The sequence below is a fragment of the Triturus cristatus genome, chromosome 2_2, assembly GCF_964204655.1.
Source record: "Triturus cristatus chromosome 2_2, aTriCri1.1, whole genome shotgun sequence".
Taxonomy (NCBI): Eukaryota; Metazoa; Chordata; class Amphibia; order Caudata; family Salamandridae; genus Triturus; species Triturus cristatus.
Window position 1 is genome coordinate 44,071,919 of NC_140582.1, and position 20,987 is coordinate 44,092,905.

Sequence of the window (20,987 nt, forward strand, 5' to 3'; positions counted from 1 at the left end):
CTTCTGTCAGATAGGTCATCAGAGATTGTTGTCCGCCCGCTCCAGGGCTGATAATAGATGCTGAACCTGCCTTCCTTTTACCCATTATTTATACAATGAGCAGGCACAAAAACACAAGGGTACAGTGATCTAAATACAGGAATGGTAAATCAATTTAACCATAAGGGGGTGGCCCAGCCCGGCCTCTGTCAGTCTATGACAGGTGCAGATGGGCCCCGCCCTTGGCCCATGCGTGTCCCGCGCCGCGGTGGGAGAGGCAGCGCTATAAGAGCGATGGCCACGCCTCCCTCTCATCGGCGGCACCTGGTGTGGGGCTGAGGACTCTGAGACTTGTAGTCCTCGTTTTGCTGAAGCAGCATTGTGATTTCCTTGAAGCGCTGTGGCCAGGTATGTCCGCGGTGCTCCGGTCCCCCAACGTGATGATGGCAGTAAACTCCGAGCCCCAGACAGCAGGGGTGAAAGCAGCAGGGCAGCGAGAGTGGGTACTTTTATTAGTCATTACTGGGAGATCTTGTGTAGTTCTCTGATCCGGACCCTCATTGATATTCTTACAATTTCTGATTAAGTTACATTGAATCGGGGGGCAAGATGACGGACGTGTAAGCTGACCGCTCACCGATGCTGGAGCCCGTAAACGGCAGTTTGGCAAAAGTGGCGATAATGCACTGATTGAAGCCAGGAGCAGAACGGGATTGTCTGGGTCAGAAACGCCGAGTCGTGGCTCACCTGGTGATGGAAGCTGTAGGATACTGACCGTTTTGGTAGCGGTGGCCGCGGAGAAGCTTGGTTGTTTTTGGCAGAGCCGCTGGGTGGTCCCGCTGTATCAACATTAACATTGGGTTGTTTGTTTCTACCTGAGGCGATACGGAGGCTCCAGAGGGGAGTATCCTGTGTCAGAAACAATGCCTCCCAAAGGAGCGCGGGGGAGAACGCGTCCATAGGAAGAGCCGCTTGATAAAGGGAACCCCGGTGGTGGAGTGAAGACGCCAGGTAATACCCCGGTGGCTGCAATTTTTTTAAAGACAATACTAATGTTAAGGGGCCAAAAATTGACAGTCTGTCTAAAAGAACTATCCCGGAACACTTTATTGCTGGCAAGGACAAAAAAAAGGGTAAGAATGCGGGCTCTTTACAAGTGGAGGGGGTTGATAGAATGGGAGAGCAAGCTGCAATTGATAAAGATATGGATGTAAACGAGGTTGCAACAATGGGAAAAAATGGAGCCCCTATATCTTCGGCTGTAGTTTCCTTGACTTTCCCTAATATTGATGGCATTTCTAATAATCAGAGGAGTAAGGAGCAACGCTCTCTGATAGAGGATTTGGGTTATCTCTCTGCATCTATTGCTACAGGGAAATTCCTATTGCGGATGTAGCTACATGTGTTATCCCTGATTCAAACTCCGGCGCTAAGTCGACAATGGCAAGTACTGCAGGGGGTTCTGATATTGGGGTAACTTTAGATAAAAATGTTAATATCCAAGTACAGGATGCTGAATCTTGTGATTTTTTTTAATTATCTGAGCAGTCCACATCGTCTTGTGAGGATTTAGCGGCAGTTTTCAAAGCCCAAGCGAATGGGGTAGGTGGCAGAAACTATAGCAGTGTGTACTTGGAAGACTCTTGCGAGTTCTTAGAAGGTAGTGCCCATACTGTTCGAAAGAGGCTGGACCATAAAATTATTAATATGGAGTCCGAAAAGGATCAGTTTGGCGGGCAACAGAAAGACACATATACAGAAGATATATCTTTAGCCTTAATTTACCAATCAATAATGTCCCATCGGGAGGAAACAAGATTGGAAAGTCAGAGAGTGTAGAATCTTTGCCGGAAACTTCAAAAGTCAGTACGTGGTATCGCTAAAACCTGCTCGGATTTTACATCAAGATTCAATGAAGCAGAGGCACGCATCTCAAATCTAGAAGATGAACTTGTGGCTCAAAAGGCCTTGACTGAATCTTTGCATACTATGAAAGAGGACACACAGTGGAAGCTGGCCGATTTAGAGAATCGCTTTCGTAGAAAAAATCTTGGAGTGTTACAGATTCTGGAGGGGCGGGAAGGACAAGATCCCCGCAAGTTTATTTTTGATTTGTTTACAGATGCATTCCCTGAGCTAACTAGATGGGACTGGAACAGAGAGATAGAGAGAGCACATCATTTTCCGTTTAATATTAGCTTGAGAGTGGGCCAAACAGCTGATAGGCCCAGAGCATTTTTGATCTCTTTCAATAGTTTTTTTTAGCTAGGGAAGATGTTTTCCAGCTAGCCCGTACAGCTAAAAAAAGGGCAGGGAAGGATTTTGAGTTTTTGGTAAGGCCGGATTTTTGTCACTTCACTGTGGAGAATCGCTGGCAGTTCCGTCAGCTTATCCCATTGTTTCAAGCTAAAGGGGTGCAAGTATTTTTATTGAATCCAGCCAAACTTAAAGTTATTTTTCAGGATCGCACCTGATTTTCCTCCACAGAGGTTTCAGCAAAAGAGTTCCTAAAAACTTTGTAGGATCGCTTACAGATTGTATTGCCTTGGAGGGATCTCCCCTGCTGTCTGCTGTATAGTTGTCAGGTTGGGATAGCACCATCTAATAGGAGGATGTTGTATCTCCTTTCTGTCTTTTTATGGTAGAATCTTCCAAATTAGAATGGTCCCCTATGTAACGCTGCGTTTTCCTTTTTTCTTTTTTCCTTCTGTTTTTCTGTTTCCCAGCTATGAGAGGGAAGGAAAATTCTTGTTTTTTATCTTTCTGGTATTATAGCCATTAAAGGGATGTTAAGCATCGATGAAGTATATGCAATAAATGGTGGCCTATCGGGGTCTTTTTTCTTTCCCCACGTGGCTGGGTTGGTTTTGCGGGCAACACCATTGGGTGACTGGAAGCTTGTCATCACAAGGACCATGTGTCCTAAAACCTCGTTGACGGGGGGGTAGGTTCTGTTGGGAGGGTCGGGGTGAGGAAACTCGATTTTCGATCTCGATCATATCGAGCCGCCATTTTGTGTTCCGCTGCCATTTTGTGTTGCCCTCACTCAGGCAGCACGGCGAACGAGTCTTTTTCTGCTTTTCCTGCAGCATCGTGTCGAAATAGCCTTCTGCCTCTGTTTACAAACTGGTGTTAGGGACTGGCCGAGTCCACTAATCCCTGTCTGGTCTGACTAATCCCTGTCTCAACTATCTGTTGGATCGCACCATTCTTTCCTGACTTTATCTTATCCTTTGGCCTTCGCTGTCTTCTGCTCGTATTCTCTCGTTTCACAACTGTCCTCCAAAGCACACAAACGTATCTCGCCACCTGCAAGTCAGTTGCGGACACGTTAATGAATTAACCTGTGGGGAGGGATGACAAACACAGTTGGAGGAGAGGCTTCTTCGGGTTACTCGATACTTTATTTCTCAAGTTCTTTTCATTGGTAAAGCTTTGTTTTTGTACTTTTCTTATTGGTTCTTTTTATATATGTTGGGAGTGTTCTTGGTTAATCTGTATGCCATCCATGTACTATAAGAGATTGTGCGCCACGGAGTGAAGTGGCAGTCTCCTGAGAACATACCGAGTGTACTTCTGGGACAACTGTACTTAGCTGCAGCTAATAAATCTGATCTTCTACGCCCAACAGAGTGTCCTGTGTCTCTGTTAGATAAAGCAAGTGGACCCAGGTGATTAAGGCATTACCCGCGCCGCCAGACCCATAAGGTTTCTGGTTCTTCAGGGGTGTGTGGGGGATTGGGTAGGTAGGGAATTTGGGTGGGAGGATGTGAGGAGGTGTAGAGGGTGTTAAGTGGGGTAAAATCAGAAAAATTATCGACAGTATCAATATGGAAAAAGTCTTTGAAAGTCAAAGATTTGTTATATTGTTTAAAACTGCAGTAATGGTTTGTTCATTGTTTTTCTTCTTTTTTTCCAATAGCCAGCAGGGGGGTTAGAATATGTTCTTTAAATGTATGTGGCCTCAATAATTATAATAAGAGGCAAAGGGTTGCAGCTGAATTGCGTGTGATCCAACCGGATTTGCTCTGCATTCAAGAGACGCACATTCCTTGGGGGAAACGTAAAATGTTGACAGATTTAGGGTTTGTACTCCTGGTTGCTTCACAACAAGCGTCAATGACACGGGGCGTAGCAATACTTGCTAAACCTGCCACTCAGGCCTCGGGTCATTTTCTAGCAGATAAATTGGGGCGGTGGGTAATCGTGGAATGTGGCTTGGGTAGTGCTAAATTTATACTATGCACCATTTATGGGTCAAATCTCGATGAATCTTTAGTTTTGGAAGAGTTAAATTTGGAACTTGCATCGTGGCCGGTGCCTTTGGTATTATGTGGAGACTTTAATATAAATCTGGTTAAGAAAGAATTACAGGGTGGGATACAAGTAGGGGTGGGCGGAATTTGTGAAATTAACTTTCGCAAATTATCGCGAAAATGTTTAAAATTATCGCAAACAAGCGGAAATATTGCGAAGATGCGGAAGTTTTTTTCCGGCATGTTCGCGAGATTTTCTGCATGGTTGCGGGTCGCCAACTTACCCATGTGGTTGCTTGCGGGCGCGGCCATCTTGTTTTGAGTTGTCTTGCGGTGCATGATCGCGAGAAGAAAGACGTGATCGCGCGACGCATGACGTCACTGCGGGCGCGAGCTGTCGCGAGACAGCGCAAATGGCTAAAAACAATACAACATCTCATGGGGAACGCGACCGGATCAAGAAAACTTGTCGGCGAACGCAGGGATTCAGGTAAGGCGATCGCGCGCGCGCGAGAATGTATTATTTTACAGCGCGAGCAAGAAACAAATTATCGCCAAGCTGCGGAAACCGGAATTTTTGACATTTTCGCGCTATCCGCGGAACGCGGAAATGCCAAATTATCGCAAATTCCGCGAACGGAACGGAAATTTTGCCCAGGCCTAGATACAAGGATACACGGGTCGCAAACCCAGGGTGTTTAAAGCAGTATATAATTTGTTAAAGGATCATGGATTACTTGATGCATGGGATCTTCTTCAAGCGCCAGCGCCCGGGTTCATGTTTTATTCTTTTCCTCACCAGAAATTAGTACGTCTTGATTATTTTTTTATATCTTCTGTATTACTTACGGGGGCACAAATGCATACATTTCCTAGGGTCACCTCTAATCATGCACCAATAGTTTTAGAAATCCCCGCTCTTTCTGTAGGGTGCACTCCAAGAACTTTTTCATTTGATAGGAAGCTGTTGCTTGATAGTGGTTTGAGAGAGCATATGCAGACATATATTAAAGACTTTTTTTAATAATAGACAATCTGTCCATGTAGCGGTTCTCTGGGACACTTTTAAAGCTTTGCTTTAGAGGGGAAGTACTAAGTTTCGGGATACATTATCAAAAGAAAGCTAAATTAGAATTACAGGAATTATATTCCAAATTGAGATTAGCTGAGGAAAAACTTATTGAAGGAATTTCACAACGTGGGGAAATTGCAGATCTTGAAACTAATGTGGCAAGATGTCGGGCAAATATTAATATTCTTTGGAATAAGGAAAATGCTAGGAAATATTTAATTTATAAAAAGTAGTGCCATGAGTATGGTGAGGCAGTAGGTCAGTGTTTAGCTCTACGACTATGGACAAAGGAAGCTTTCCAGAGAATTGTGGGTCTCAAAGATAATTTAGGTGTAATCCTCGAGAGATCCTTGCGATTTTCCATCAGTTTTATACAGATTTATATACACAGCAGAAGCCACAGGATTCTGCAAGTAACTCTGCTTTTTTAAGGGATTTGATGCAGGTAGGTCAGGAAGAGGCAGAGGTATTAGATAGCCCTATCACAATGGAGGGGTTAGAGATGGCTATTGACAACTTGGTGACTGGTAAAGCTGCTGGCCCGGATAAGCTCCCAGGGGAGGTCTATAAGGTCTTTTTCCATGATATTAAGAATGATATGTTGGCAGCCATTCGAGCTGCACAAAATGGACATGCACCTAAATCTTGGGATAAGGCCACTATTGTGGTATTCAAGAAGAAGGGGAAACCACCAGAGCTTCCGAGGGTCTTACCGACCGATTTTATTGGTTAACTGTGACGGAAAAATCTATGCCAACATTTTGGCAAATCTGTTGGTAAAGGTTATTCTACCGTTAGTTTCCCTAAATCAGCATGGCTGCATTCCCGGCCGAGGGACAGTGTCACATGTTAATAAAGTGGTGACTTTATTTGATATTGCTCAGGTGGAAGGGAGGGATCTGGGGTTAATATTTCTTGACGCTGAGAAAGCGTTTGATCATGTTGCCTGGGATTATTTATGGGACATCTTGTATCGATTGGGTTTTGGACAAGGGTTTATTCAGGCTATACACGTATTATATAAGTCACCGGTAGCCAGGATATGTTCAATGAGTATGGTATCGGAACCAGTTAAAATAACTAGAGGGACTCGACAGGGGTGCCCTAGCTCTCCCCTGTTGTTTGCTCTATACATCAATTCTTTTGTAGATATGTTGGAGAAAAGTACTTTGGTGAAACCGTTTATTGCTCAGGGGATTCAGTATTCTGTCTTCGCTTATACGGACGATATAGCCATCACTACCGCAGACCCAGCCACGGCTATTTTGGAGGTGGAACGTTTACCGCAAGAATTTGGTCAGATATCAGGTTATAAGTTGAATACAACAAAAATGCAAATACTCTGTACAAACAATAGTATGCCTGATGATTTAGGAGTGGTCAGGGAAGTGACTTATCTAGGGATTAAAATGTGATTGTCTAAGAAAGAGTTGGTGGAAGCTAATTGGGTAGCTATAATGAGCAGTGTTAAAGAATCCTTAGACAGGTGGGGGCGTCTTCATCTTACATTGGTGGGTAGAGGTAACATTTTAAAAATGAACATACTCCCTAGGATCTTATATTTTTTTAGATCGTTCCTTTAGAAGTGACGCGGGCTCAACTGCAACATCTACAGGCACTTTGTGCTAAATTCCTTTGGGCCCCGGGCAAACCTAGACGAGCCGCACGGTTTATGACTCTCCCAAGAGAAAGGCGTGGCGGGTCGATACCTGACTTTACAATTTACTATTATGCATGTTTTTTATCTAATATGCGCATATTATTGACTGGAGAGGAGGTCAGTAATATGGCAGAAGCTCCATCAATTTATCATATGCTTCTAGGAACGAAGGATGAAAACTGCCTGTTTAAAGAAGTGGGCGGTAGCTACTACAAGAGAACACGCTTTAAGGTTATAGATGCTGCTTTTAAGGTGTGGAAGGTTAATCGGAAAAACATTTCTTTGGAGGGGATAACATATTACACACCTACAAATGCTTTAAAGATACTCCCACCGATTTTTTGGGAATATGTAGCTACAATTTGGAGAATTAAGGGTATTTCTCAAATTGGTGATTGTTATGAGGTTGGAGGGCTTTATCCTACCTTTCCGGATTTTGCAAGGAAATAAAATTTACCTAGGATGCAGTTTTTTAAATTTCTCCAGATTTTGGATTTTTTGGGTAGGAAAAACGTAGTGCCAGCACCGCACAAGCTTATTGAAGCCATTAGGCATCAGGAGAAAATAGGGTTTTTTAATGAAATTCTTTGAATCTCTAGGGCGGACGATCTGGAGAAACACAATGTTAAATGGGCTAATGCTCTAGGAGAACACGACTTTTCCTTGGAGAAATCTATTGCAATATCCGGGGAAACCCTTTTATCTGCGAATCTTAAAGCCTCATTTTTTAAAACTGTCTTCAATCTATATTACACGCCTGCAAAATTGTTGAAATGGGGGGGGGGCAGGATGGTAAATGTTTCTGTTGTGGGAGTGACATTGCTGATAGTTTGCATATTTTTTACTCTTGTAGCAAAGTGGCTCTTTATATTAATCATATCGAAAAGTTTTTATCAGGTATTACTGGTGAACCTATTAAAATTGCTCCGGCTATGATGTTATTAGGAATTGGTCAGGATTTAGAGCTTGGAAAACCTATGTATAAGCATCGATACCTATTGTTTATGGCTATGGCGGTAGCTCGTGTCTGTGTTGCTGCCTTTTGGCTGCAGTCTGAGGCCCCCGCTTTTGAAATGTGGAGAGTCAGGATGTATAATATATTTAATTTAGAATTTAGTTTATACTCAGCAAAAGGCTCAAGTAAACAAAAGATTGGCATTTATATTTGGGGGGTGTTTTGTGAACATATGAATGTTTGATGTATGATGTAATTTTGTGATACTATGGATTAATAAAATAAAATGTTTAAAAAAAAAGTTACATTGAATCATTATTTTTTGTTTATTCAACTGTAATATTCCAATGAACATGATGAATGTGTACTGTGCTTTTTGCTGATGTGGAGGCCCCTTTAACCCCATCTATGCCTGCAGGTCTTCCTTTTAACAGTGCTTGGTTGTGTTTACAAACATATTTCACAATTTAGGAATCAGTCTTTCAGGTCTATGGTCTCAAGGCTTCCTGTCGGCAAGTAAGCTTGCTAAATGAACTCCTATGATATGCCTAATGTGAGTTGGTTAGTGGTACTGCTAGGAGGAGGGTCCAGCTATCTTATAATATTTGTTCATTGTCTATTTGATGGGTAATCATACATATTCTACTGAAGCATTTCTGGTTGTATTGAACACTGACTACCAAGATTGACTGCCTAGTTTCTCTCTTGCGCTTCTCATAGGTTTTGCATTTGTGTTTGTAAACTGCTCCTGAGTGAAATATGCATGACTATATTGTGTGGATTGACACGAGAAGGATACCCGTGATAGACCATCGATAGCATTAGGGGGGCCTGCCAACATTGTCAGTGAAAACATAGGTGTACTGAGGCCATTGGTCTTCACTGAGGGCAGTTTACAAATACAAACTGTTCCCAGTGTGACCAACACTGATATTGGGACAAATTGTTGCAAGGTAGTAAGTATATTCGATGTTAGGGATGGGGGAAATAACGAAGGCTTTCGCCATAAGCTAACTGGAAAGGCAATGGATAAAGGACACCGATGTGACCTTGGGGTCAACGAAATAACGAAAACCTGCACATTCCTTTTTAGGAATGTGGCAGGGCTAAAGGAGAGAATAAATAACCCATCTTGGGAAACTGTTACAGAAGGTCATGATATAATGGCCTTTCAGGAAACCTGGTCTATAGATCCAGTACATTTTAATGGTTACAAAAGTTATTTTACTCCGGCAGAGGGTAGCCAACATGGAAGAGCCAAGGGTGGTTTACTCACCCTGGTTTCGAACCAGCTTAAATGCGCTAAAATTCAGTTTACGCCTAAAACTAATTTTTATCAACTAATCACCCTAAGAAACAAGAAGGGGTTTAGTATTGTTCTTATAAATGTTTATAACAATATTCCTAGGAAAGAAATCCCTAGCATCTTAATAATGCTGAGGGAGGATATACAACATGAAACAGATAAAATTGGCAGGGAGTTCATGATCTTATGGGGAGGGGATTTTAATTGTAAACTCTGCCCTAGGGGTAATCAGGGCATCTGCGGTTTAACAATTGAGCAGGAGACAAATCCATCTCATTTTAACCATTCTTTGCTTGGGGACTTATTAAATGACATACTGTTTATGTATGACTTGGGTTATGTCAATGAAATTGCTCTGAAACCTACTGCCTTTGTCCCTACATTTATTGGTAGAGGAGCACAGTCTATAATTGATTTTATTATTGTCTCAAATAATTGTAATTACAAGATCCTTAACTTAAACATTTTGGACCTACCATTAAGTGATCATCTGCCCCAAATAATGGAGGTTGAAAACCCTTTTTTCAATCGGCTTGAAGATGTACCCACCATGTGCACTGTCCCCGACGTAGTCTTAGGTAAACAGAATGGGTATAACTTAAAGTGGAGTAAGGTGGTCCCGGAAATGTTTTTGGGTAAGCTGTTGAACGCCTGCCCAAACAGTTTCTCCATCTGTCTGGATGAAAAGTCGAGCATTTTAATATAATAGCTTCCACAATAAAGGATAATCTGTGGGTGGAGGTTAGGAAGAGGACTAAGGGTAAGAAAAGTTGGTTTGATACTCTTTGTACCCGGTCTCTTACCGACCTTAAACGCGCAATTCATAGGACACCTCGAAATCCCACAGAAATAAGAGGCTGTAGGAAAAAATATAACGAAGCCCTAAAAAATAGGAAAAATACTATTAAAAAAGAGGCCCTGGTAGCTTTATGTGAAGCATCACAATTAAAGGATGCATCTGCATTCTGGAGGGCCGTAAATACCCCGTTCCTCTACGATAATTCCAAAGCGTGTATAGAGATCGCCATCACGGAGGAGGACTGGGTGGAGCATTTTTCACAAGATGCATGTCATAGTATAGATTCTCCAGTAAGGGCTATTGTGGATGTGGAGACTGAACGACTTGTAGTAACCTTGGAGGAAGTTACTGCGGGTCTGAAAGCAATGAAGGGTGGCAAGGTGGCAGGGCCGGACGGGATCCCTGTAGATCTGTTTAAAGCAAATATTGAGGTCTGGGGCCCATTGCTGGTACAGGTTTTTAATGCGGCACTAGCAAGGGGCCTAAATCCGTCTTGGCTCACCTCGATCATTGTACCCATTTACAAGAAGGGAGACAGACAAAGTTGTGTCTGTTATAGACCCATCTCCCTCCTGGACTCATCCATAAAAATCCTGGGGAGAATCGTCCTGGCAAGATTACAAAGCTGGATCGAGGAAAATGATTTGATGAGTGATTTGCAATATGGATTCCAAAAGGGCATTGGCACAATCGAACAATGTCTAAATTTAATGATCCTCCAATCAAAGTATATAAGGATAAAGGGCGAACGTCTGTATCTCACGTTCGTGGACCTTTCTTCGGCGTTCGATTGTGTATCACATGCCAAGTTATGGGCAATCTTGAAAGAAATGGGTGTGGAAAATCCCATTGTCTGCTTTCTCAAAGACTTATATTCTGGGGCCACAGCATCGGTCCGTTATGGTATCGGGGGTCAGTGCACTAGAAGGTTTGACGTGGGCCGGGGTGTGCGCCAGGGCTGCGTCCTGGCCCCCTTCCTATTTTTGCTTTACATAAATGGTTTGGAGCGTCACCTATTGCAGGAGTGTGGGGACATGCCTAAGGTCGGGAGGAGGTCTGTCCCTGCGCTCCTGTATGCGGATGATGCGGTCCTGATGGCCCGTACCCCCATGGCACTACAAAATCTGGTCAAATCATTTGAGACCTTTATGTCTAGACTAGACTTGAAGGTGAATTGCAGTAAAACCTTCTCTATGTACTGTGGTAATGGTCCTGGAAAGCAGAAAAAAAGAATGTTTTTGAATAACGTTCCTTTGGAAATGGTCCCTACTTTTTCTTATCTTGGAGTCTTGTTCCATGACACTGGGGCATGGTCTAGTGCGGTTAAGGCCAGAACCTTTTTGTTCCAAAAAACTATAATGGCCCTGAAAAACTTTATTAAAAAACTGGGTAAGAAACCGACAAAAGAAATTTTAACAATATATAAAGCTACATGTACCTCGGTAGCTATGTATGGCTCGGCTCTGTGGGGGTATTCCAATATTGACTTACTTCAAAAAGCTGAGAATAGGTTCTTGAGGTACATCCTGACAGTCCCTCAAAGTGTCGCGACATACATATGTCACACTGAATTGGGCTTATCTTATATATCTGACACGATCAGAATTCAACCAATACATTTGTGGCATAGGGTATGGACAACAAGGGAGTGTGTTATGAATCGGGCTATCCTACAGGATGTTTTAACCCCGGATAATGTGGGCAGATCTGACTGGCTAAATTATGTCAAAAACTTTATGGTTAATATTGGATGCCAACAATATTATGAAAATCCACCTTCAATGGTTAGCATATCTAGAAACCTATTGTCTAAGCTATGTATGGAATACCTTGAAGACATAAGAAGACAAGAGGAAGCGAAGAAAAAGTCAGTAACTTTGCACCTCTGTCTGTTAACTTATTCCAAAATACAGCCCTACTTAACTTTGCCGTTGTCCAATTATGATAAATTTCTCTTGACTCGTTTTAGATTAAATATTATGTTTAGACGAGGGGGCATGGCTTGACGTGCAGCGAAATGGCCGCTCTGTGAGCGAGCTCCGCCGGCCGGAAAGTGATCCTGTCTTTATCCTTCACATCGGGGTGAGCGTGTGCTGCCCAAACCAGCTGACACTGTGCTGGGTGCGTCGGAGCATCAGCGGTAGCGAGCTGGGCCCCCTCTCTACGGTCCTCGCCTTGATCGGAGCCCGCAAAGCCATTGGGCGGCTGGAGGGGAGGAGTAGCCTGGATCTCCTACGGGGGTGTGCCACAAATCTAGCCCGAGGAGGTTGCAGCGGCGAGGGCCGGTGTCGGTGTGGAGAGGGGCAGTGGTGGAGTCCCTGCTTCGCCGGCGTTAGTGGCTTGTGGTGGAGGTCGCTGAGAGGGAGGTGCGAATCCTGTGCGGGAGCTGGTTGGAGCGACGGAGAGCGCTGAGGCAGCCTGGAGACTGATGGCCTGATCCCCACGTTAAGAGGCGCGGACGACTGCCGCGATCGGCCGCGCCCTGCAGGGGGTGCGCGCGGCGCCCGGGTGAGCCCCAGACGGAGAGGACTGCTGGCTTGACCCTGGTGCCGGGAAGAAGCCGGCGCTGGTAGACGGAGGCGGCCGCCATCCTGGGGACACGGCCTGAGTCCTGGGGGCAGTGATTTGCAGACTGTTGGACCACGTGGAGGGGCTGCGGGGCCCTGCGGCAGTGGCGAGGTAACTGGCTGGCGCCCGCGACTTGCTGGTGACGGTGGTGTGCGCCCGACCCGCCTGGGCTTTGCCTGCTGGCCCAGGGGCTGTGACTGGGGAACCTGACGTGGAGCGCGACCTTGGTGGCGGCGGGGGGGGTGCGCAGCGGTGGGGGCTATCGTGAGCTGGCCTGGCGGAGGGTGGCCACTGGTGCTCGCTGCGGAGCTGCTTCCTGTCCCCCCTCGCTGTTGTGCCCCCCCCGAGCAACGAGGGGAGTGCGGAGAACCGTTCTGTGTGGGGGTGCGGAGGTCGAACTTGCTCTGGTCTGTGGCCCTGTGGAGACCTGCGGTGGTGCTGGTGGCGGGCCCAGAGGCTTGACCGCGTGGATAGGGGGTGAGGAGTACTGCGAGGTGGCTGCTACTTGGACTCCTGCTCTCACTGGACCGGCGGTGTGGTGAGTGGTCCGTAATCGGCGCGAAGGTACCCCTGGACTGTGGGGTGGCTGGTGGATTGCTCGGGTGGACGCTTGCTCTCTAGCTGCCATGGGTAAACACGACGCTAAACAGACGAAGCTGACCTTCGACCGCAAGCGCGCGGCATGTGGGGTCGGAGAGGGGCCCCCAGGAAGCGTAGAGGCAGGACTCCCCCTCAGATGATCAAGGCGAAGATTTGCGCACGTTGATGGTAGAGATGAGATCTAGTCTCAGAAATATCGACACTAAACTCGACACCCTAACTAGCCAGCTGGACTCGGTGAAGACGCAGGTGGCATCGCATGAGACGCGTCTGGACACGCTGGAGACCCGTCAATCTGAGTTCCACGAATTTCAGGTGGAGACGAAGGACCAACTGTTGCATATGGACAAATTGCTGGGCATTATTCGTGCAAAGAACGAGGATTTAGAGGCGCGGTCCCGGCGCAATAATCTGCGCATCACTGGCGTTCCAGAGACCACGGCCATATCCACAATGGAAATGTATGTCGCCGACCTCCTTCACGAACTGTTCGATCCAGGCCTCTCGGGGGTGTTCGCGGTCGAGAGGGCGCATAGGTCGCTGGGTCAGAAACCACCTGTTGGGGCGCCGCCCCGGCCAATTATCGCGCGGATTTTGAACTACCAAGATCGTGACACAATCCTCAAACTGGCTCGGGAGAAAGGAACTATCACGCACAAGGGTAACACATTTTCATTCTATCCTGACTTCACCCTGGCCGTCCAGGCTGCCCGCCGGGAGTTTCTACCGGCCAAGCGGCTTCTCCTGCAGGCGCAGGTCCCCTATTCGCTTCTATATCCGGCCAAGTTAAAAGTGTCCTTTGCCGGTTCTACCCACATTCTGACTGATGCCAAGGAAGCGATTAAATTTGCTAAGCATGTGGGTCGCAAATCTGGACAGCGAACCAGGGGTGCTGCGGAGGCGGTACCTGGAGGGCTCAGTGACAATGAGTAACAGTGGACTTTCATCCTGGTGCCTATGTGAGAGAAGCTTGCTGCCACCTGGGGTCTGCTCGTCACTTGTTTGGGTGGGGCACGGGGGACACCTGGCACTCTGGTGCTGCCGAGGGCCCAGTAGGTACATGTCCTATATTAGGGTTTGGGTGGCTCGCATCCCCTGCAGATCTTCCGGCCACCCTGTTTTGCACAGGGGAGTAGCCGTCAAAGCCATAACCCACTGGGAATATTCCCGTTTCCATTTCAGGTTTTTTTAGGCGCATGTGGGGGAGGTCTATTCTACGACCCGGTTGGGGGGTTGGAGTGGGTGAGGGGAGGGTGATTGAGGGGGGAATGTTCTTTGGTTTGTTGTTTACTGCCAAACTAGACTGTCTGCTCGCTATGTGGTGCCAAGACTGTGCAAGTCGACTTTCGTACACATGTCGTTTTATGCTCTACTTCCTCTGTGTGGGGTATGCCAAGAACTGACAAAACACTGAACTGTCTTACCTGGAATGTTCGGGGGCTCAACGATCACAGGAAGGCCCGGTTGGTGCATGCTTATTTGGTGCGGCACTGTGTGGATGCTACAGGAAACTCATTTGAATGCCACTCCTGCCCCTAGGCTGCGTCACACCAGATGGGGACATGTTTATTCTGCTATCTATTTGAACTATGCCCGGGGGGTGGCAATCCTGATCCGCCGAGGATTGGACTGGAGGGAGGGGTCTGTGCAGTGTGACCCGGACGGCAGATATGTTCTAGTACATGGACAGGTGTGTGGTATCGCGGTGGTGTTTCTAGCTGTGTACGGGCCCAATGTTGACTCTCCTGGGTTCTTCCACAAGATTTGGGGGCAGGTGAAGGCCACTGGCTGCGACACCATTATCTGGGGGGGGGATTTTAATGCTGTGATTGATGACAGAGCAGACAGGCAGGGGGTGGCTCGCACGCTGAATCCGATGGCGAGCTCCGCGCTGCGTGAAATTGTGATGGATGGTGCGCTGGTGGATGTGTGGCGCGGTAGTCATGGGGACCTCCGGGAGGGCACCTGCATATCAGCCCATGGGGGTGCGTGGTCCCGCTTGGACTTCTGGCTGGTGTCGCGAGACGTCGCGTTGTGGACATCGCAGGTAGAGCACATGCCCCGCTCGCTATCTGATCATGCGCCTTGCATGCTACGGCTGCGGCTGCCGGGCGACCCTCCCCCGGCGTTCTCGTGGAGGCTCCCGCCCCACTCGCTACTCGATGATGCCTTCAAGGAGGAGATAAGGTCGGATATCACCGACTATTTCGATCGAAATGTGGGTTCTGTGGACTCGGTGGCGACTCTCTGGGAGGCATTTAAGGTCGTCATCAGGGGCCAGTGCATAGCCCGGCAGGCAGGGGTGCTGAGGGCGATACGGGGCACCTTAGCCACACTGGAGGGTGATATCAAGGGACTCGAACGCACATTCTTTGAGGGCGGAGGCGCGGAGGTGGTTGGGCTGCTGAAGGCTAAATTACTGGCCTATGATGAGGAGGCGATGCGGGAAGTTAAATTCCTAGGGAAATATGCGGAGGCTCGGCGCTACGGCGAGGGCGGAAGGCCGGGGAAGGTACTGGCGAACATGACCAGGACGCCGCGGCCCGCTACATATATCCACGAACTGCACACGCCAGCGGGTGAACTGCTTCACACTAGGGGGGAGATAGTGGGTGCCTTCTCCGAGTTCTACTCCCGGTTATATACTAACACCCAGGATGCGTGCCCGGAGGGACTCACGCCCTTCCTGGATTCCATTGCGCTAGCATGGTTTAACAACAACCATAGAGAATATATGGATCTTCCGATAGACGCAGGGGATGTAGCGCAGGTCATCCGGAGCCCGCCTCCTGATAAGGCGCCGGGACCTGATGGCCTCACGACGGCTTTCTATAAGGCATATGCAGAGGAACTGTCGCCCAGGTTGTTGGCGATATACGAGGAGGCTTTAGAAACGGGAATTCTGCCTCCCACCATGCGCGAGGCACTGATTATCACGTTGCCAAAACCAGATAAGCCCGCAGATGACCTCAACTCGTATCGGCCCCTCTCTTTGATAAATGTGGATGTGAAGATCCTCGCCAAGATTCTCGCGAACCGGGTGCAGCCGATGCTGCCGTTGATTGCCCTTCCAGATCAATCGGGGTTTATACCGGAGAGAGCGACCTCGCACAATTTGCGCACCATATTTGCGGTGCTGCATTATTTACACCCTGAGATCAAGGCCGCGGTGGTGTTTTTGGATGCCACGAAGGCCTTTGACACCCTTGAATGGCCCTATCTGTTCCAAGTATTGGAAAGGATGGGGTTCAGTGCGTTATTACTCCGGAAAATTCGATTGCTCTACACTCTGCCTACTGCACGGGTGCGAGTGAATGACCTAGTGTCTGACCCGTTCAACATCTCACGAGGCACTAGACAGGGGTGCCCCCTCTCCCCGCTGCTGTTCGCCATAGCTATGGAGCCGCTTGCGGCCAGAATTAGGCAGCATCACACGGCGAGGGGTATCGGTTTTAGCTCCAGAAGCCTTCTGGTCTCCCTTTATGCGGACGACGTGACCCTTTATCTTACCAATCCCACGGACAACCTTGATCCCATTTTGCGGGAGTTCGTCCACTTTGAGGGTCTCGCTGGCATCTCCATAAATTGGGCCAAGTCGGTGTTCTTTCCCCTCACGGACAGCACCACGGAAGTGTGCTCCGAGTACCCCCTGCGCTGGGAGGCCGGATGGTCAAATATTTGGGGATTTGGATTAGCCGCGACACTCAGAAGATCTGGAATCTCAACTTTGGTAAGGCAATGATGTGGCTACGCGCAAAAGTGAACCTTTGGGCTTCCTTACCCCTGACGCTGACTGGGCGGATTGCGCTGGCAAAAATGATAGTGCTGCCCAAGTTCATCTACCTGTTTGCCAATATACCTGTGCCACTCACGTCGCATTTCTTTGCCTCCTTGCGCTCCTGCTTGGTGGAGTTGGTCTGGGCGGGCGGGCAGGCCAGGGTGGCGTGGGACACGTTGACGTTGCCGTTGCGGCTGGGCAGTCTGGGTGCCCCGGATATGAAGCTGTATGCTCTCTGTGCTCAGGCACAATTCCTGCACTTCTGGTCTCACCTTACTCCCTTTCAGCCTCATGTGGCGGTGGAGAGAGCAGTGGTGGCGCCCCTTCCACTGGGGGTGGCAATTTGCGCCAAGGCGTGCCGCCCTGGGGCGGACGTCGATACAGCGGGGCTGTTGCAGTGGGTGTGGGAGCAGCTACGCCAGAGGGCACATGTTCCGTTATTATATGCCCCCTCGCTCCCTTTGATGCATAACCCGTTGCTGCCTTGTGTGGCGGATGGGATAGCCGGACACCTTGTTGAGAAGCTGCGGCTTCGTACACTGGCTGACCTATTCCCCGATGGCAAGTTCATGCCGCCCCCGTCACCCGGGGATGGGGGTGCGGTGCCATTCTCCGAATTATTCCTGTACCATCGGCTACGTGAGGCATGCCGGGCGCTGTCGAGGGAGTTCCCTATCGCGCCGCCTGTCTTTTCAGCCTTGGAGGCGGTGGTGGGCTCCCCGTCCCCCCGTAAATTGGTTACTCGCATCTATCGCCATATGCAGAGCGTGGACCAGGTGGAGGTGCCCACGGCCTTGTTGCTTTGGAATGGTGAGGTCCACCCTGAGATTACGGAGGAGCAGTGGGAATTCTGCTGCGGGCAACTTACCGAGCTATCGCCGAACTATAATCTACGGCTAATACATTTTAAGTATCTGCATCGCTTCTATAGAACCCCCGTCAGCCTCAAACGGATGGGCCTTAGGGAGGCGGATGACTGTTGGCGGTGTGGATCGGCCGCGGCCTCCTTTCTACATATAGCGTGGTCCTGCCCCAAACTTGACAGCTATTGGTCTCAGGTTTTGGTGTTGGTAAACCAGATTGTGGGCCTAGCGCTTGTCCCTTCCCCTCTAGTCGGGCTGCTGGGCTATGTCAGAGACACTCCACCACCGTCGCGTAAGTTGCATGCACTGCTTCTGCTGTTTGCCAAGAGGCAGGTGGCCATCCATTGGGGTCGGAGGAGGGTGCCTACAGTGAAGGGTTGGCTGGCGGCTGTCACGTATTGTTGCACGCAGCTGGCGACGTTCTGGGAGCTGATGCCAGTCGCATCCCGGCCCAGGGACATTTGGGACCCGTTTGTGTGCTGGGCCCGGGAGCATCAGCGCAGGGACTCAGAGGCTGGTGGCCTGAGTGAGTGATACGAGTGTGGTGGGGGAGATGGGAGGGCGGCGGGCGGGCGGGTCGTTTCCTTTTCCTCATTGTGGCCGCGGCGGTGCCGCTGGCGGCACTCACTTGGCCTCGTTGGCGATTTGTACTCCCTTGCAGGGTTGCTCCGCTTCATTGCCGCAGCTGTATCTGGCGGGCTCGTGGGCCCCTGGACGGGGTCTACCGTTCTGTGGTCCTTATCACTGTACTGCTGAGACGACGATTGCAATATTTCATCTACTGTCTGGTACCGATTGGCGAGCTGTATGCTTCCCACCAATGATGCTTACTGGCAGGGTTGTTGTTTGTTTGTTTGGCGCTACAGAATGCTTCATCAATCTCCTCTAAACGGTGTACGGCATTGCTCCGCGCTCTTGGCGCGTCGATATGTCTACAAGCTGCCTACCTCCGGGTTGTTGGCTGAATAGCTGTGTACACTTTGCTTGCGCAATAAAGGTTTTTGAAAAAAAAAAATATATATTATGTTTAGACTCCTGACCTTCCCAGTAATGAACTTATGGTCGTTTAATCTGCCCCTCTGTCCGTGTGATGACTCATTGTTCCAATCAGATATTCATATCTTATTTTTCTGTAAATTCTATACTCTACCTCATAGGCAGTTCATTATACCATTCCTTAAAGAACTGAAATTGAATAAATGTCGTCCAGCTTTTTTAGAATTTCAACGAATGGATACTGTTCTAACTGTTACCGTAATTTTAAGCTTTTTTAAACATGTTTTTAAACTTCGGAAAACGATTGGGCTTGGATGAAATATAATATGTCCCGTCGTTTCTCTTTTTAACAATTTCCCTGTGTAAATTTGTAATCTGATGTTGTTGCTTTCATGGTTTTTGTTTTTTAAACCGAATAAAGTTTTTTTTGATCTTGATCTTGACTATATATGTCTCAATTTTGGCAGCACCATTATCAGTTGGTATATTATATATCAATTTGGTCAGTTCTCTTCTATTCCACATTTCTCATAACATCTGTGCAGAAAAAAGAGGTGTAGTACTGATTAATCCGCACCCATGTTATCTTGACGATCACTCATGTTGTTTTGGAGACTTACCCAAGCCACCCCATTTTCATGCCCTGATGCTTACTCAAGGTCCCCCACTTTGAGGGTGGCGTCTGTTGTTGATTTTCAGCAAAAGTTCACTGCAGTGCCATATTCAACAACATTAATAACTAGCCCTTGGTCCATGGGATGATCTTTTTGGACACAAAATTAAATAAATACTATAAAAAGGAAATTTAGGGGGGCACCACAGTGCAATACTGAAAGACAGCAGTGTAAGTTGAGTGCTACAGTGTGCAAGAGTAATATCTTCTAGAATTCTGCAGAAAAACGCCTTTGTCCTCCTCCTGCAAGGTATTGCATGGTTATGGTAGGCCTCGTGCTGACTTGCAGACTGGTTTGAATTAGTGAATTGCAATAAAATAATGGCAGATATAGCCCTTGGGCAGTGCTTTCTAGCTGCGACTACCATACTGCTGCAGCTTGACCAAACAGATTGAAGAACAGCCGCAGTGTGCATTCCTGCACGCTGAGCATGTTGAGAGGTGACCTGCAAAAAGCAGCCTCAACTGTGGTTATGAGCAGCTGAGGCCAGAAAAAGGCAGCCCTGAGATACCTAACTGCTGATGAAATATGCTGCATGGGGGTGCTGGGCAGTGAGTGGGAATGATTAGAGGAGGAGACAAAACGTACAGAGGAGAGGTGAACTGGCAAGCTGAATGGGACCCTCTACCTTAATCGAAACACACTATTATGCAGATGTAAAGTTCCCATTGCTGCTTCTTTGACAGACAAATGCAAAAACAACAATTGATGGACAGAATGCAGAACAATGTCATACATTCACCCCAGTACAGAGATCTGGGCCTAAATCCATCATTTTTTTGCTCACCATGCCGTTCCAGTTTGAACCCAGACATATGCAAATCAGTCTTGACCCTGTGCCTCATGGGAACAGTCCAGCCCGAACTGCCAAGCCAGGTTCTCCCTGGACTGGAAACAAGCATCCTAGGACCGGTTTCGGGGTTTCACCGTCCATCATTTGTTTGTTGTAACGCTTTTCGCCCTAAGTGGGATGGGTATTCCCAGACGTGGGACCCGTGCTCACTACGCCACTGGAGTCAAGCTATCCTGGCTGATGACGGCTGATAGCCAGAAACCGGTCCTAGGATGCTTGATTCCGGTCCAGGGAAGACATGGCTTGGCAGTTCGGGCTGGACTTTTCCCATGAGGCACAGGGTCAAGACTGATTTGCATATGGCCATGTCTGAACTGGGGTGGCGTAGTGGGCAAAAGAACGATGGATTTAACCCAGATCTCTTGACTGGGGGAGAATATCTGCATTGTCAGCATTCCGTCCATCATTTGTTTGTTGTAACGCTTTTCGCCCTAAGTGGGATGGGTATTCCCAGACGTGGGACCCATGCTCACTACGCCACTGGAGTCAAGCTATCCTGGCTGATGATGGCTGATAGCCAGAAACCGGTCCTAGGATGCTTGATTACGGTCCAGGGAAGACATGGCTTGGCAGTTCGGGCTGGACTGTTCCCATGAGGCACAGGGTCAAGACTGATTTGCATATGGCC